A 19,523-nucleotide genomic window follows, 5' to 3' on the forward strand; every position below is an offset into this window, starting at 1 on the left:
AAAATGTTCTTCGGTGGCTTTGATCCAGCTGTGAGGGGGTGCGATAATGGTGGTGGCATCCGGTGGGCAGGGTGAAGACGTGATGTTACCAATGATGGTCGGTCCAGAAGAGTCTGATGTTGTGGCTGTAGTTGATGTTCCTGCTGGCGGAGCAGACGTGCTCGACCGTGTGTCCTGCTATGTGGCTTGTTGAGGTGATTTGCTGCTTGTGTCTAATGTAGGGGATCTTCCCCAGGAAGGGGGGGCTGACGGGGTGTCCTGGTCACTAGGGTTGTCCAGTTGGAACTGGAGTTCACCAAGTAGGATGTCGTCGGTGGATGGGAGACCCCGGGGTGCAATTTGGTCTACAATGGTATTGGAGGATGTTCTTGGGCTTGGTCCAGATATGGGAGTTGATGTGGTCCATGGTCACTCTTGGGTAATTAAAGTGCGTGGTCAGTCGGAGTGCGCTTCTGTAGGTGATAGCAATGCCTCCTCCTTGATGGTCGGGTGCTCCTTGCGGGTGATACTGCAGCCGTCAGAGATGGCGATGGTGATGTCCGGTCCGGAGCAGAGGTTGGTCCTGCCAGGCAAGGTGGAGTCCAGGGCTGATGACGAGTAGGGTGCTAGCATCGTAGTGGTGGAGTGTCCAAGAGGAAGGCTCCTTGGTACAGAGTGCGGTCCAGGTGCAGATTGATGCAAGCGACGTTGCCTATGGGTTTTCTTTGGCATGGGAGAGAACCATTATAATGCAGACAGTACATCATTAACAACGCAAAACTGATAACGCAAGTGCCTTTACATTGCATCTGATTACAATGCATTGTGAAGTCAGTAATGGGGTAATCTAAAGTTGTTCGTGTGGGAATGGGTTTCAGATGTAAAATATGAGAACTGGGGTGTCTTTTGGAGTAAAATAGGAATTTGGGGGGGGGGGTGTTTTGGGGCATAATATGGAAGTTGGGGTGTGTTTTAGGGTAAAATGTGGAATTTAGGGTAAAATATGGAATTTTGGGTGTGTTTTGGGGTAACATATGGAAATTGGCATGTGCATTTGGGTCAAATTAGATTTTTGGTTGTGTTATGGGGGCTCAAAAAAGAATTCCAGAGATCACAGTTGGGTTTGGGGTGCAAAGGATAGTTTTGGGTTGCACTCACTGAAGTGAGAATAGTGATATTAATGTCTCCGCTATGCAACACCTACTCTTCTGTTGCAATGTGCCTAGTATTAGTATGCATTGGAATTGAATGCTATGTTATGGCATGCATCGCAACTACGTATGTGCCTAAGTGGTATGCCCGCTGTGCATGGGCGCACAGGGCCGCCATTGAGAAGTGCTGTGGGGGGCTGGACAGCTGTGAGGTGATAAATGCTGGAAAGCACACTGGATCGGGCGTGGATGCAGGGATGTGTGTGTGAACAGGTATTTTAAATATTTTAATAAGGGAAGTATTACCTCGAAGCCGGGGTCTGTGTATTCGTTGCTCCTGCTCTCCTGCCTCTGCTTCCAGGAACGGGAAGTAGGCAGCTAGGCTCCCTCCCCATAGCCAATCACAACATTGCGATGCAGTGTTGGGATTGGTAATTGGTAACAGGACAAGGCATGCAGCCAGGGGCTGGAGGGGTGGGCATGTTCTCCATGCAGGCTGTAATGCAGCCTGCATTACAAAGAGGGAAGTTTGCATGACTGCTTTGGGCGGCCTGAGTGGGCCGACCAGACAGTCATTACGCACTTGAGTGGGCGTGCCATTGCACCTATGCCTTGCCCTGTGCTTGGAGCAGTCTTACTCACCCTCCCACCCGCAAAGGAATCCTAGCACGGTTACATCAGTAAGTCATCATCATGTGATGATTGTTCCTCTTCTGCACTGCTTGAAAGTAGTGGGGCGATGCTCTTACGCCATAGCGGATGAGCCGTCACTGGGGGTGCATCATCTACATGAGCTAGACCTGGTCGACTCGACCCCCAGGCGTCCTGTGCTACGCGTCCCACCTTCTCCTTACCTGGACATTGTCACTGTGCGCAATCTGCTGCACTCTCTCCAAATCTGTGACTCAGCCAGCAGGAGCCTCAGCCAGGTGGGATTTCACAAGCCTGGGTACAGCAGTAGCAGCCAAGTCCGCTGGTGAACCAACAGATGCAGTTGATGCAGCAGGGCCCCCTTAGGCATGAAGTTGCAGTGCTCCGGCCACACAAGTTTGGTGCAGCTCAGGGGCCTCACCCTCCACAGCGTCCGTCCAGCTCCGGGGACCACCACCTCCCCAGGGCAATAGTGAATAAATGCAGGGGCACGCGCCCCCCACCGCAGCCCCGGGCCCGCCACGTCCCCGGGGCAATAATTCTTAAATGCAGGTTGGCATGCAGCCCCGGGGACCGCTAACCCCTTGGGGCTTATATTATTAAATTCAGGGGGGCCATGTGCCCCCGGCTTGGGGTCTGCCGCCTCCTCGGGGCTATACTCAAAAGCGTGGGGCCACGCAGCTGCCCCGCAGCCCCGGGGACTGCCACCTCCCCAGGGCTAAATTTAAAAAGGAAGTGTGGGGGGCTTGAGCCCCCCCACTCTACCCCGGGGACAACCACCCACTCTGGGCACAGATTAATGAAATGTGGGGGTCTGTTGCGGACCCCCGACCTGGGTCTTTAAATTTGTTGGAGGGGGCGCACGGCCCCCCTCGTGGAGTCCTCTATGTCCCTGGGGATCAGCCCCCCTAGGGCCAGCTATAGCAATGTTTCGGGGTGCCCACCCCCGGGACATTGCATTTTGCTATGACATTATGCCACAGCAACCTCTGCTTCGCTTCATGGAATCGAGAGCATTAAAAAAATCCTGCTTTCATGAAGCGAAGCAGAGTTGCTTATGGGCAAAGGGAGCTGCATGTTCCCACAGGAGAAGGTGAACCACAGGGACCGCAGGGGCCTTGGGCACCCCCCCGGTCCCCAACGATGTGGCCATGCCACTGGGAATGGGTGCCCCGGGGCTGAAAATGGCCTGGGAGGGGGTCCACTCAGCCCCTGACCTTTTAAATTTTATGTTATTTTTTTTAATGGTCGGACCCCAGGGCCAAAAAGGGCCTGGGGCAGGGGGCCGCTCGGCTTCCATCCCTTAAATTTTCTTTTTTTTTAATTGCCTGGCCCTCGAGGGATGGGTTCCCCAGGGCCAAAATCAGCCTAGTGAGGGGGGCTGCACGGTCCCCCTCCCCTTTAAAAAAATAAAACATAGAAAGGCCCAGCATATATCGACCTCGGGAGGAGGGCCACGCAGCCCCCCTCCCTTTTTAATTAAATGTATTTTAAATGGGTCAGGCCCTGAGGGATGGGCTCCTGGTTGGGGGATGAAGTCCTCGACGCTACTGAGAGTCCTTAGGGGGGCAACTAGCCCACCAGGTACCTCTAGTAAGCCCCACACAGTGGGATTGCAGAGATGTGGTCCTAAGGCACGCCCCTTTTTACAACACTCTGTAAACGTGCCACTTGATGCACTGCTGGTGGGGCGATGAGGTCCCCTTGTATCCTGAGGACCTCAGGACTAAAGTGGACTTCATCCTCCAAGCAGCAGTGTGCCAGGAGGTGCATTTGTAGAGTGGTGTAAAAAGGGGGCATAACCTCTGATCACCTCTTATCAATCCAGCTGCAAGGGCTTACTGGAGGTAACAGGAGGGCTAGTTGGCCTCCAGGGACCCTCATGTTGCAAGGGGACTTCATCCCCCAACCAAGAGAGCGCCAGGAGGAGCGTTTGCAAAAAGGTGGAGAAAGGAGGCGTGGCCTTTGACCTCCCCTCAGCAATCCCACTGTGTGGGGCTTACTGGAGGAAACAGGTAGGCTAGTTAGCCCCTAAGGACCCCCAGCAGCGATGAGGACTTCATCCCCGAACCAAGAGCGCGCCAGGATGCGCATTTGCAGAGTGGTGGTGAAAGGAGGTGTGGCCTGGTATCAGAACTCAGCCATCCTGCTTTTTGGGACTTACTGGATGTAATAGGAGGGGTAGTTGACCCCCAAGGACGTCCTTGGGGGCCAACTACCCCTGCTGTTACCTTCAGTAAGACCCACAGAGTGGGATTGCTAAGAGGTTTTCGGAGGCTTTGCCCCCTTTCTCCACTATGCTGCAAACACACCTCATGGTGCACCTCTGGTTGGGGAAGAAGTCCACTTAACTCCTGAGGGACCTTGGGGGCCCAAGAAGGCCTCCTGGTACCTCCTATAAGTCCTACGCACCGGATTTCCTAGGCGCTGGTTCCAGTGACTGAGAGTGTATGGTGAGTGACTGAGCGCTACTCATGCACTCATCCAATCACTAAACCACTACACATGCACTCATCTAATTACTCACTCACTACCAATGAACTCATGCATTCTCTCAGGCACTACGTATGCACTTATCCAATCACTCAAGCACTACACATGCATTCATCCATTCACCCAGACACTTGCCTTGCACTCATCAAATCACTGAAACCCTACTCTTCAACTCATGCATTCTCTCAGGCACTATGCTTGCACTCATCCTATCACCTAGGCATTATGCATGCACTCATCCAATCACTCACGCACTACCCATGCATTCAAACACACCTCTTACCTTTTTTTGCACCTCTTACCTCTTTCTGCACCTCTCTTGCTTCTTTCTGCACCTCTTGCCTCTTTTTGCACTTCTCTTGCTTCTTTCTGCACTTCTCTTGCTTCTTTCTGCATGTCTCTTGTCTCTTTCTGAACCTCTCTTCCTCTTAGCATTTAAAGAAACCTTAGAAATTCACTTTTAAAAAAACACAGGTTTCAGGGACGTTATAGTTAGGAATTAGCATTTAAAAAACCTTGGATATTTACTGAAAAATACACAGGTTACAGGGACTTTATAGCTAGGCTGACATTTTCATTTTACAAAACCTGAAAAATTCAGCTGTTATAGTTAGCTGAGCTAACTATAACTCACGCCCCCGCAATGCACTGCTGATGAAGTCACATATTTCATCACTCATGACATGGTCAGTGACATTACTGATGACATCACCCACATAATCTCTGATGCACCTATTCACACCCCAATATAACCTATCATACCCCCACTTCAAATTTCAGACTACCATTCTTGAAACCATTGACACACCAATACCAGATTCAGATGTCTACAAACACTCACTCACCCATACAGAAACTCATACAGCCACTCACCCATACAGCGCTGATATATCCACTCATATACCCATACAGCAACTCATACACCAATATTCACCCATAGAGCTACTCACACACCAACTCACTCACCCAAACACTTAATCACACAGCCACTTACTCACCCATACAGAAACACACACACACACTCACTACTCATACAGATACTAAATACTTACTCTCCTATACAGACGCTGACACAAGCAGTCACTCACCCATACAGCCACTCTCACAAGCACACATACAGTCACTTATATACTCCAACACTCACATATATTGCCTTTCACATATGCAGTTACCCACCTAATACCACTGAGACATCCATTCACTCACCGACACAGCCATTCGCACACTCACTCAACCGTACAGTCCCTCCTAGACACACTCATGAACCCATAACACCTAGGGATTCACCCACTCATAAATCCATACAGGGAGTCACACACAGCCTCACCCACCCACACAGACACTCAGGCACCCAAACAACAAATCAATAATCAATAGACACTCATGTACCTTCTCACCAACTCATGCAGCCTCTTACACACCAACTGACCGACTAATACACACATTCACACAGATTAGTTACTCACCCATACATTCACTAAGACACGTTTAATCACTCACTTATACAGTCAGTCACACACCCACTAAATCATCCATACACACTCCTACACCCTCTCATTCTTCGAATACACCTTTGCGTATATAAATAAATAAAAACATTTAAAGCTTTATTTTCAATTTTTCAATAAAACAAAACATCAAACATTACAGCATACAGTGTGTTCTACACCTGTGTTGGACTGGGATTACAGTGCTGGGAGCGAGATCAAAAATAATTGGGGTCCACTGTCATATAATAAATATGGCACAATACAGAACACAGATTATACATACTCATAGGGAATACAATTCTAACATTTATTCTCCCGGTCACCCACTCTCTTGGTGTTCTTCCTTGTCGTTCTCACTCGCCTCATTGTCTGAGGCACTTCAAAGAGACCCACCTCCTGCCGTCAAGAATCCTGCTATACATAATTTCCACCATTCCATTAAATCTGATTGTAAGTTTTCATCCCAGCGTGTGAGCTTCATATGTGTCTCTTCAGCTAACGCCCACTTCCTGATATCCTTGAACCTGAGTGACAACTCTGGGCTTCTTTGCCCCATCTATGTTATAGCCACCCTTCGTCTGGCTAATACTAACATTAATTGAAGCAATTTATAATGTAAGTTCAGTATTTTGGGCTTCCGTACGTGAGCTAGTGAGCATTGCAGGGATTCCACCCCTCAGCGGAAGGCCCGTGACCTCCCATACCTCATGAGCCACCCCCGTCCAGAGCTGTCTTCCCTCTGAGCATCCCCATGCCAGGTGAAGGAAGTCTCTCTCCCAAGCTGCCCTTAATGGCAGTATCAGGGGTGTTGAGTCTTGTTTCATAGCCTTATATAGAAGGGAAATCATTCTGCGACCAGCGCCACATGTGAGTAGGATGTCCAATGTGTGTGTTGGTTGGGGGATATCTGGGTACTGTGGCCAGGTGATTTTGACTACCTCCTGAATACCTCTATAGTCCAAGTAGTGCCCCAGTCCTAGAATAAAACAGTCACTGGCCTGTTCGTAGGAGATAAAGATCTCATTTGGGAACAGGTCTGCGAGAACCCCATATCCGCCATCTCTCCAGGTCTAGAATGAAAGGTGTGTGCTCAGCTCTTGGAAGGGGGCCAGGACTAAGCATGAGCGAATTTTGCGGATCTCGCGTTCGCGAATTTTGCGGATTTGCGGATTCGCAATCCGCAAAATCCGCGAATTCCCGCGAATTTGCGGATTTTTTTTTTTTTGTGTTCGCCCGTGTTTCTGCCAGTTCGCGAGGGTTTTGTACACTTTCGCAAATTGCGAACTTACCTGTCGGGTCGCAAGTTTCGCGAACTTGTTGTTTCTACGTGTCCAGCCTGTTTGGGACACTCTTCTTCATCACTGCCACTCTCTGTCACCACTGCCACTCTCTGACTACTCATGCCACCCTCTGGCCCACCCATGCCACCCTCTGTTTCATCACCACACCCTCTGGTTGTCCAGTGTACATTATTTTCGGCAAAGCAAAGCACACCTTCCCTGCCTCAAGTGACCTGAATTAATTTGGGGCTGATTAATGTGTCACAGAATATTTTTTTAGCTGGCACCTGCTTCCTTAGTGCGCCCTGATTAGTGATCTTTTGCACTTGCTAAGTGCTTTCATTGTTGCAAAATTAGTTACAACACCTGCCCTGCCCCAACTGACAATAATGAATTAGGGGCTGATTAATGGATTTTAACTTCCAGCCTGGCTCCTGCTTGTCTCCCTTAGCTGTAATTCAGGACCTTTGTGGCATATGTGTAACTATTCTGAGGTTCAGAGCAGGGTCACATAATAGTTTCAACTGGCAACTGAACTCTGGAGGGGCCCCTCAGGAAGCACTACAGGAAATGGCTACTAATGATGAGCCTGAACTTTTGAACCTGGTAAGTAGTTACTTTCAGTTTTGCTAAGATCGTATTTCTGCAATTTTGCACTTATTCGCGGGGCGCGAACTCACGCGAACTCACGCGAACAGTGCGAGCAGTGCGAGCAAAATCCGCTGCTCGCGGATTTGCGGATTTTGCGGGAGATTCGCAAATCTCGCGGATTGCGGATTTCCCGAAAATCCGCAAAATCCGCGAGCGGAACGGATTTTCCGCCCATGCCTAGCCAGGACCCACATCGGTACCTCTCTATGGAATGGTGCTTTCCCTAAGATTTTCTCAATATATCGCTGCCAGATGCTTTCCGTGTGTCTCACTACACATGGGAGGGTTCCCACCGCTCCCTCACCCTTCATCAGTGCAATCTGAAGTGTTGTCGGGTCTGTCCTACCTGCTAACAGGCACTTTTTCCAGTTATCTTCCTCTGCCACCCATCGTGCCGCGTGTTGAAGTTGAGCTACATAATAATATAGGTCAAATTGCGGAGCTTCTCTCCTCATAATTACGGATCATAGTGTTTAGGGCTACTCTACTCCTTCTTCCCGCCCAAAGCAGTGAGGTCAGGATCATATTTAGCTGTTAAAATGTACGTGTCGGAAGCAGACAGAGTGAGTTCTGTAGCATCACCATCTTTGAGATGGCTAGCCTGCCCATCAGGGACAGTGGAAGGGTGTTCCAGAATGTCACAGAATGCCATAGGACCGTGAGTGTCTGATCCACGTTTATGGCCACTATCTGTGCATGTGACAGCGCAACCTGAACCCCCAAATACCCGAAGCCCACCCATTCCCATCGAGGTCCTGGAGATCCTCTAGAGGCACTGTGGCTAATCACGCCAGTGGGAAAATCAATGACTTATTTTGGTTAAGTCTTAACCCAGAGACCTCCCTGAACCTAACCAGCTGATGCAGCAGTTCCGGTATTGCCATCCGAGGGCAGGCCAGATAAAAGAGCGCATCATCTGCATAGAGGGAAATTATATGGTTCGTGTCTCCCACCTTAAGTCCCCACTGGTCCAGATCAGCTCTCACCCGTACCGCCAGTAGCTCTATAGCTAAGGCGAGCAATAAAGGTGAGAGTGGGCATCCCTGTCGGGTGTCCAGTCCCAACTCCCATTCTTCGGACCGCGTAACCCCTAGTTTGATCCTTGCCAGAGGGGCAGTATACTGTATCTGGACCTGACAGCGGAATTTTGGGCCCAGTCCCATAACCCTGAGTACCTCCGAGAGGTAACCCCAGTCCACCGTGTCAAATGCCTTAGCTAGATCTATAGAGACAAGTACCATCTCCTCCTGCCGGTCCCGCACTTTGTGCATAATGTGGTTAAGTTGGCTTAGATTCATGGCTGTATTACGGCCAGTTACAAAGCCACATTGATCCTCGTGTTCAGGGTGCGGCATATATGTTCCTGAGCGGGATGCTAGCAAATTTGCATAAAATGTTGATGTCCTTATATATCATCGTTATGGGGCGGTATGATGAAGGTTCATATGGATCCTTTCCTGGTTTCAGGATCAATCAAATTACCCTGTCTCATACAAGGTGGGAGAATACCTTGCTCGAAGGCCTCCAGGTACACCTGCAGGAGGAATTGGGGCAGTGTACCCGCAAAGGCCTGGTAAAACTCAGGGGGTACCCATCATTCCCCGGGGACTTAGCCCCTGGGAACCACAGCAATGCGGATTGTATTTTGTCTAGTGTTAATGGTACCTCTAAATCTTTCCTGGCTTGCTCAGGTATAGATCTCAGGGTCAAAGTCTGTAGGTAGGGGAGATAGTCACTCCCACTCACTGTTGAGTCTGCTGTATAAACTATCTAGACCCATAGTAGCCACAAATCAGAACGGACCAGTCTGCCAGTAGGCGTTCGCCGCACCAATATTGGGTCAGGGTTTTGTTCTCTGTGAAGGATCCAAGCTAATAAAGAGACCTGATTTATCCCCCTCTCTAGGTAAGCTTTGTCTATATTGTGTGAGAGTATATGTATCTAGTCTGTCCCATATGTCTTGCAGGTGTGTTCGAATTTCCCCTTCCCTAGTCCCTGCTGTCGCATCCGAACATTCCCGGGTCTGGGTTTCCAATAGGTCGCGCACCTAAAGTGCCAATTCCCTCTTGAGCTGTTTGCGGATCCCACACGTCAGGATGAGGCATGCACTCCTCTACCGCATTCAGGGCCTCCCGTTTCGTATCCCTTGACAAGTCTGGTCCCACCAAATTCAGCTTCCAGGTCCTTGGGCATCGAGCCTGGGATCCCCAACTTACCACACAGACCACTGGGGAGTGGTCAGAGAGGAATCTAGCCTGATGTGTCACCTCTAAGGACATGTCTGTGTCTGGGTTCGCCACTAATATTCTGTCTAGTCTACTGTGGGTAATATGCGTGGAAGAAAAGCAAGTATACAGTTTCTGGGCGGGATGCCGCTGTCTCCACATATCCTGCACCCCTAAGTTCCCCATGACTTCTCAGAGCTTTTACGTCATCCGTGGTATTGAACCCTTACAAGGGGGGAACCTGTCAAGCTCTGAGTCCAACACACAATTAAAATCTCCCCCCCATATGAGGGGCACCTCTAATTCTGAAACCAAGAGTTCCTGAAGGCCTTGGAAAAATTGCAGGTCATCCGTGTTGGGAGCATATGTGTTCATATATGTATAGCAAAATCTCTGCCGTCCAGTTTAGCTCTCAAAAGTATATACGGCCCATGTATATCTGCTTTCATGAATTGCAAGATAAATGGGGTTCCCGGGTCCACCCACAGCAGTACCCCTCTAGCGTAGGTAGAGTAGGATGAATGAAAAAGCTGTCCCCGCCATTTTTTCGCTAACCTTTGGGTGCTGTTCCTCACGGAGGTGGGTTTCCTCGAGACATGCTACTGATCCTTGGTGTCCCCGGAGAAAGGAAAGGAATCTATATCTTTCAGTGCATGAGCCAGCCCTCTAACGTTCCAGCTCATAATTTTAGTCCCTATTGTCCTCGCACCATCCTGCACCCTTATGGTTCTGCCCCTTCTGAGATTTAATCAGGCTTCCAACTGCATGCTGTGTAATCAATAACTGAACAAACAAAATGAATAATTCCCAGTAGTCCCTCCCCCACCCACGAGCAAATATGCTACAACCGTGCGTGCATTAATGCCCTTCCCCTGCTTGTGCCAGGATGTGCACAGCTGCCCCATCAGACTGACAGAGGCAGTAGAACTTCCCTCAATAAAAAAGTAAGGCTCCCGCCTTGCCCAGTCGCGGACTACCGTGTGTAAGTGCCTCTGGATTGCCCTTGGCTAAGTACCGTCCATTTCGAGTCGAGGCCACATAACAGATCATATGGCCTGTGCAGGACATCCTATCCTCGCTCCCCCCCTTTCATCTAATGTTCCTTCCCCACCCACCACATCGTATAAATCTCTATTTAGCAAGTGGGATGTCAGGTCCTTCTGGACTATTAGATGGATGCCCCCATATTGCAAACATTACCATCATTCCAGTCCGGAGGGGGTATGAGAGAGTCCATTACAGTCTCTGGGATCACATCATTCGTTTGGAGCAGGATCTCAGGTACCAATTTCATTTCCGGGGTGTCCATCGAGGTCTGCGATGGGGAGTCACCTGAGCCCAGGGACTCCACTCGCGTTGCGTCGTCATCACCCAACGTGATTCTATGTCTCTCCTTCAGATCACTGTCATTAGACCGGTTCCTGCACGTGCCCCTTCGATTCCTCTGGGGCCTAGTTTCCCATTCCTTCCGGAGTCCTTTCAGTTCCTGGACAGGAAGAGCATCTCCTCGGATTTCCAACCATTCACACAGACTTCATCCGGAGACAAGAAGAAGTGGGACTTTCCCTGCAAGATCACCTTCAGTTTGGCGGATTTATTGTTAATCAATTGATTTAGTTTGGATATGAAGCATCAACATTTCATGAATAAACAACTCAACGTATGAACATATGATCAGGTTCCATCTTTTTTTTAAACTTTGGTCAAGCATTTAATATCCTGCTGTTTGCAGGCTTTCGGTTGTGCCCAGGGGGATGTCACTGAGTTAAGCACCACTACTTCTGCATTCTTCTATTTATACCCCGGTCAGAGGGTGATACCCCAGGAGAACGCCACAACGACACATCTTCAAGATCACTTTTGGAGTGCGTGTTCGAACCATTCTTTACTCTAGCATGAAGTCACAGTGGCCAGAGCCCACTGGACAGTACCCAGTCACAGTTTCACTTCCCTAGACGCTGCAAATGTCGGGGTTGATCAGATCCCAGCAGGCCCCTCGGGCACTCTCGCAGGGCCCCACCGGCTGCTCACCTCGTTGCTCCTGCGACTCCCCAGGGTTAGACTATTCTGCTGGTGGTAACCCCTCTCTGGTCCACCGCATAGTGTTTTCTCTCTGATGGTAAAGGGACACCGCCCAACTCGGAGGTCTCCGGTGTACTCACTACCCCAAGTGCGCAATCAGTTGACGAGAGCAGCCCAGCAGCCACTGCGTAAGGCCCGCCTCACCTGCGGGCTAAACCGCTCCTGTATCAAAGACGTGGGCCACTAAGCAAAGCCTCAGGAAATGGTTCGCTCGCCAGCCATGGAGTCAGAGCGGAGGGCCGGTAAGAATTCCAGGTCTCCACGAATCGACTCCGGGAAGCTCTACGGAACAGGTCTCTTTTGGCCGTCATCAAGCCGTCTTTTTCGGCGGGCGCTCTGGACCAAGCTCCTCCCAGCCTACCTCAGGTCGCGGGCTCATGGAGTCCGCTACTGGTCATGCAGTGACCGGCAAGCGTGGTGCAGCTCTACCAACAGGATCTTTTGTGCTCGGGTGATCCCCATGGCGATCAGGGCCCCCACCACAGTTGCTAGACACCCGCTGGGGTCCGGGCACAGGACTTTGCAGGATTTCAGCAACAGGCCGGTAGGGAGCCGAAGGAGCTCACGTCCTGTCGGCCACGTTGCTTGGCCACGCCCCCCATATATATAACATTATTAAACTTTTTAGAAACACTGGATGAGGTCATCAGTGATGTCACTGACCATGTCATGAGTGATGTAATATGGGACGTCATCAGCAGTGCATTGGATTGGCGTGAGTTATAGTTAGCTCAGTTGACTTTCTCTGGTTTCGTACGAGTGAAATGTCAGCCTAACTATAACGTTCCTGTAACCTGTGGCTTTTTTCAGTGAATATCGAAGGTTTTTTAAATGCTAATTTCTAACTATAACGTCCCTAAAACCTGCGGCTTTTTCAGTTAATATATATATTTATTTTTACATAATTGTAGTAGTGCCGTATCCGTGATGGTATCAACTGTATTGCACCAAGGTACCCACGGTTCAAAATATTATATTTTTTTATAGGGGTTGTCCTAATCATAACTCGCCAACCGAGTCCCTAAGTTCAGGAATGGCAGCCGCAGCATTTTGCTTTAAGCTGCAGCCTATCACATCTTTTGGTACTGCGATACCAGCCTAGATAGCACAGCAAGGAAGTAAGCCACGGGACGATCGACTCCCCTGGCCAATCCCATTTTTTTATAATAATAAAAAAGGCAGTCCCACAAGACTGCTGAAAGTGTTTAACAGCAAAAAGCATTATCTTAGATGATTTGCAAAGAGGAACGCTTTTAAAAAATTAGGTCAAGCAACTTCTTGGAAATGTGGCTGCTTCTTGGTGCCTCTCTGAGGTGCTATTGCTGCAAATTGAAGGATTACACACTGTGGGAGAATGCTCCTAACATGATTGCCACAATTTGTGTTTTTTAATATTATAACCAGCGCTTATTCTGCCTTTGCCAGGAAGAGGGTACAGATGATATAATAACATTTCAAATAGACACGAAGTAAAAATAGACATGTTTTATGTGCGCTTTGCTCAGTCTACTATGCAAATGTGAGGTATTTGTAAAGTGTGAACCTAGATGTAAAGTACCAGACATGACCAGAAATGTAGCATTTTATAATGAATAAGGAAAATCCTACAAGTTCCGACACTTATTATTTTTATTTATTTTATTGGATTTGTATTGTGCTCAGCTACCCTCAATGGGTTTCCCGGCGCCAGGGACAGACTGAAGAAAGAAAACAAGCAAGTGCAAAAAAGAGATCACGAAATAAGGAGATCAAAACAGAAAGGTCTTCAATTTTTTGCGAAACGCCAGAAGATTAGTTTCTGTTTTTAACGCCAACGGAAGAGCGTTCCACATCTTCGGTCCAAGATATGCGAACGAGCGACCTCCCATTTTAGCCAGTCGGATTCTTGGAATCAAAAGATTGCCATTATTAGATGACCTTAAAGAACAGCCAGGTAGATAAGGCTGGACAAGGTTCAGGAGGTAAGTAGGAGCAGAACCCTGACGGATCTTGAACAAAACACACAGTGTTTTAAAACTCACGCGATCTGAGATTCTCAACCAGTGTAGGTCACGCAAGGCTTGCATTGCGGACGTTCTCCGTGGAACATTACGCAAGAGGCGAGCGGCTGAATTTTGTACCACTTGCAGTTTGTTAATTGTTGCTTTGTCTGCTCCAAGATAAAGCACATTGCCATAGTCAATGCGGGACATCACAAGGGCCTGGACGACAATTCTGCGGGTGGACTCAGGCAGCATCCATAAGATCTTCTGCAGCCAGCGTAAGATGGAAAAACAGACTGCAGCGACCTTAGTCACCTGCTGCCTCATCGAGAGTTTGTCGTCAATCAGGAATCCGAGGTTACGAGCAACAGGCACAGGGGTAGGCAGAGGACCCATATCACAGGGCCAGTGTCTAGAGCCCCACAGATCATTATGCTTGCCTAATATGATAACCTCGGTCTTATCTCCGTTGAGCTTCAGCAGATGGTCTTGCATCCAAGCTGCAACGCGAGATAGGCCAATTTTGAGGGCAGAGACTTCCTGGGCCCTGCACTTACAGTCTAACTGCTGGAAGCTGTTATTGATATATAAAAACAAACACTTAACTGGATGGAGAACACCCATTTAGAGAAGGGACATGGCTCAAATGTGGTCTAAACCTAAAAGAGCTCATTTATGAGAGGCTAGCACCATTGGAGTATCACTTTTTTTTTACACTGTGGCAGCACAGCCTCTCAATCATGTATGAGGCTACTCAAAGCCACTTTGCGTGGCATTGCATAGCCTCATAAAAAAATGGAACAATACAAAGCAGCGCAAGTCATTGTGTTGCCTTACTCCGTGCCAGGGAGGCATTCAATGGGTGTTGCAGTGGATGTTCCTACGCAAAACCCATGTATTTTGATGCTGCCCTCACCAAGACTAATGGTGCTGCCCTGCACCAATTACCCGTAAATGAGGCCCTTAGTGCAGTGCTGTAGTCAAATGAACATGGCAATAGCGACGACAATGGAGATCAATAAAGTCATACATTTTTTCTTAACATTATGAAGAACTTGTCTAACAGCCTTTTACACACCAATCAAGACAATTTAAGTAGGTTACATACACATCTGTTCTTCCCTGTAAGCACAAAATGCCGTGTCCTTCAAATTTAAAGCTGTTAGTTAACGAAGCTCTAGTCCACGGATCGCCACTCCTCTATGAGAGCTATTTTTGAGAAATGGCAATTATCCTGAGCTGCTAACAAATCTAATAACTGTTACAACAGTTACATATCAGACCTGGTCATGAATCATTTTTTGTGTTTAAATTGGTATACTTTGATCAACACCTGCAAGCCCCAACTTTCCCCTGATGTACTCTGATATTTCTTCTCAGAACAGAGCTTACACATACAGTGTGACGCCGGAAGCCGGAGTCCACTTCACCAGCAACTTTGGTGCATGGTGAATGGTTATGTCACAGGCTTCAACCTGTTAAGTGTGTTTGGTCATAGAACTTTGGGATTGGTTTGACTGGCTGACACTTCTGAGGTCTACATCTTAGCAGTACATACTCCTGCACTCTGAAGGAAGCAGCATGACTAAGTTTCAGATCCTCTGTATTTTTATAATGGTGGACTTCATATCCAAGATCTAACAACTGGTAGCGCTCAAGCAACCAGTTGGTGACCTCTGCTCTAGTCCATATTGCTTGCCAAAAATGATGACTCACCAATGCGTTAAAAGAAACTGCCTCAGAGGTACAATATCTCTCCAACCAAATACTTCCCATAAGCAGTGGTAGACCAGACTTTCAAAAGCGACCCTCAAAAAGTCTAAGGCCCTCATTAGGATGGCGGGCGGATTGCCCCCGCCAGGCTGGCAGTAGCCACCGCCGGCCTGGTGGGGGCAATCCGCCCGCCATCCACTCCGGAATGACCCCCGCCATATTAAGATGGCTGGGGGGTCTGCTGCGGACGGAAGACGGTGCGCCGCTTTTCCGCTCCGGTTGCCTTGCGACCGGGGCGGAAAAGGTTTAATATGGTAGCGTTGTCTTCCAGACACTGCCATCCATATTAGCATGGGCATTTTCCAATGCCATTCCGTGGCGGGGCCCGACTCCGGGGGTTGGGGGGTACACATGGGGGGTACCTATAGTACCTCCCAGCATTTCAAAGTACAACGTAGCAGGCATCGCGCGGTGCCTGTCAGGTTGTGCTTTGTAATGCACAACCTTTATCTTTAGCATTGAGGCGGGCGGTGCTTTTAGCACCGCCCTCCTCAATGCTAAAGACACAGGATGCGCCAGCCACTGTGGCGGGCACATCCTAATACCCCCAACGGGACCCCCGCCCTTATGGCGGGCGGTCCCTACACAGAACAGGATGAATGAGCCCCATGGTATCCGGTTTCAATTACAAAACTAGCTTCATCCACTACCTGCATTTTCAACATTTTAGCTTTGTTACTCTTATTTTCACTTTCAAGTATGCAGTGGCTTTGTTAAACATAGGTGTATAACAGTATACTTCAGCATACGGTTGAGTATACCACTACGCTTTGGCCGGAGTGGTCGCTCCCAGTGCTCCCTGGCGTGTACTGGTATCGTTAAAGCAGCGCTTTTGTGGATTTTGCCTCCTCTGTGCCTCATATAGCTCTGCCTGGCTGCCGCTTTGCTTATAACGCGCTTTGGCTTATAATTGTACTTTTCTGCTGCTGTGTTAGCGCGTTCTCCCCAAGCGCTCTGTTGTGCTCCCCCCTCCTCCATTTTGTTGGTTGTTGTTGTCTTGGTCAGCCCGTCCCGCCTCCCAGCTGAGTCGCCCTCCCACAGAATACAAACAGCGCCTCCCTACCTGGAAGCGCTGTGACTCGCTCTTCGCTTTGGCCGGAGTGGTCGCTCCCAGTGCTCCCTGGCGTGTACTGGTATCGTTAAAGCAGCGCTTTTGTGGATTTTGCCTCCTCTGTGCCTCCTATAGCTCTGCCTGGCTGCCGCTTTGCTTATAACGCGCTTTGGCTTATAATTGTACTTTTCTGCTGCTGTGTTAGCGCGTTCTCCCCAAGCGCTCTGTTGTGCTCCCCCCTCCTCCATTTTGTTGGTTGTTGTTGTCTTGGTCAGCCCGCCCGCCTCCCAGCTGAGTCGCCCTCCCACAGAATACAAACAGCGCCTCCCTACCTGGAAGCGCTGTGACTCGCTCTTCGCTTTGGCCGGAGTGGTCGCTCCCAGTGCTCCCTGGCGTGTACTGGTATCGTTAAAGCAGCGCTTTTGTGGAATTTGCCTCCTCTGTGCCTCATATAGCTCTGCCTGGCTGCCGCTTTGCTTATAACGCGCTTTGGCTTATAATTGTACTTTTCTGCTGCTGTGTTAGCGCGTTCTCCCCAAGCACTCTGTTGTGCTCCCCCCTCCTCCATTTTGTTGGTTGTTGTTGTCTTGGTCAGCCCGCCCCGCCTCCCAGCTGAGTCACCCTCCCACAGAATACAAACAGCGCCTCCCTACCTGGAAGCGCTGTGACTCGCTCTTCGCTTTGGCCGGAGTGGTCGCTCCCAGTGCTCCCTGGCGTGTACTGGTATCGTTAAAGCAGCGCTTTTGTGGATTTTGCCTCCTCTGTGCCTCATATAGCTCTGCCTGGCTGCCGCTTTGCTTATAACGCGCTTTGGCTTATAATTGTACTTTTCTGCTGCTGTGTTAGCGCGTTCTCCCCAAGCGCTCTGTTGTGCTCCCCCCTCCTCCATTTTGTTGGTTGTTGTTGTCTTGGTCAGTCCGCCCCGCCTCCCAGCTGAGTCCCCCTCGCCCCTCCCCCTCCACTATCCATATATAACAGTAGGTGCCGCGCGCAGCGTTTACGCGCAGCGACCGCGCCCAATTCGCGCCGAAGGTGCGCCAAAGGTAAGCCCGTCTACGCCCGTCCGCGCCTGGACCGCGCCCAGCGCCAGACCCCCTGGCCCCCCTCCCTCCCACCCCGCCCGCATTACCTACGATGCCACCACGCTCCTAGCCCTTAACCCCGGTCGCGCCCCCAACTGCATCCAAGCCGCTCCCGGACACACCCATGGACCTTTCTCCTGCTACTCCTGCAAATTCAGCGGCACCGACAACATCTCCGCTACGACCACACCACAGACTCCCGACCCCAACCACCTACAATGCATCCTTCTCAACACCCGCTCGGTCCACAGACACGCCATTGACCTATGGAACCTACTAGACACCATCTCTCCAGACGTCGCCTTCCTAACGGAAACTTGGATGAACGCCTCCTCCGCCCCTGACATCACCATTGCCATCCCTGAAGACTATAAGATCACTCGCAAGGACCGTACCGGCCACACAGGAGGAGGAATCGCTATCGTCCATAAGAAATCAATCCGCATCTCAACCAGCTCTGACGCCAACCTCGCCAACTCCGAACACCTTCACTTCCAGATCCACATCGACCCCAAGACCACACTCAGAAGCACCCTCCTCTACAGACCACCAGGACCCCGCGCAAAATTCAGTGAAGACATCACTGACTTCATCACTCCACACGCGCTCCCCTCCAAAGACTACATCCTTCTGGGAGACCTCAACTTTCACCTTGAAAAGACCAACGACCGCAACACCACCACCCTCTTGGACAACCTCGCCAACCTCTGACTTAAACAACTGGTCACTTCCCCCACCCACATTGCAGGTCACACACTCGACCCCATCTTCACCTCCAGCAATCATGTCTCCTTCAGCCACACTACGGATCTCCTCTGGACTGACCACAGCTGCGTTCACTTCACCTTCAACAAGCCAAAACCCATCAACCACCCCCAACCAACACTGCAAAGAAACTGGAACAAAATCACCATCGACCAGATCTCCTCATCGCTCCTTCTAAACACCCCAGCCCACTCTTCTAACCCAGACCAAGCCGCCGCTAACTTCACCCTATGGTTATCCAACTCCGCCGACACCTTAGCACCACTGAAAAAACGTCAAAACAAACCTGGCAACAAGAAGGCCTCATGGTTCAACGATGATCTTAAGAAGTCCAAGAAACTCTGCCGCTCCCTTGAAAAGGCCTGGAAAAAAGACCCAACCACTAGCACCAAGGACGCCTTCAAAAACGCCACCCGCACACACCACCAACTAATCCGAAAGGCCAAGAAAACAGCATTCAAGGATCGACTTGACGACAACGCCCACAACAGCAAAGAACTTTTCAACATCGTCAAGGAATTTTCCAATCCCTCGGCCAACTCCAACGACATCACCCCCTCTCAAGCCCTCTGCGACTCCCTAGCCTCATTCTTCCACAACAAGATTGCAGACATCCACAACAGCTTCGACAACCAACCCGGAGACCAACCCGCCCAACCATATGCTGAACATTCTCCCCCCGTGAACACCCTTAACGACTGGAACCCAATCTCCACTGAGGACACCATCCGCCTGATGAACTCCATCCACTCAGGATCCCCCACAGACCCATGCCCTCACCACATCTTCAACAAAGCAGACTCCGTCATAGCACCGCACCTCCGAGACGTCATCAACTGCTCCTTCAACTCCGCAACCTTCCCTGAGA

This window comes from Lissotriton vulgaris, chromosome 8 (assembly GCF_964263255.1).
Source record: "Lissotriton vulgaris chromosome 8, aLisVul1.2, whole genome shotgun sequence".
Taxonomy (NCBI): domain Eukaryota; kingdom Metazoa; phylum Chordata; class Amphibia; order Caudata; family Salamandridae; genus Lissotriton; species Lissotriton vulgaris.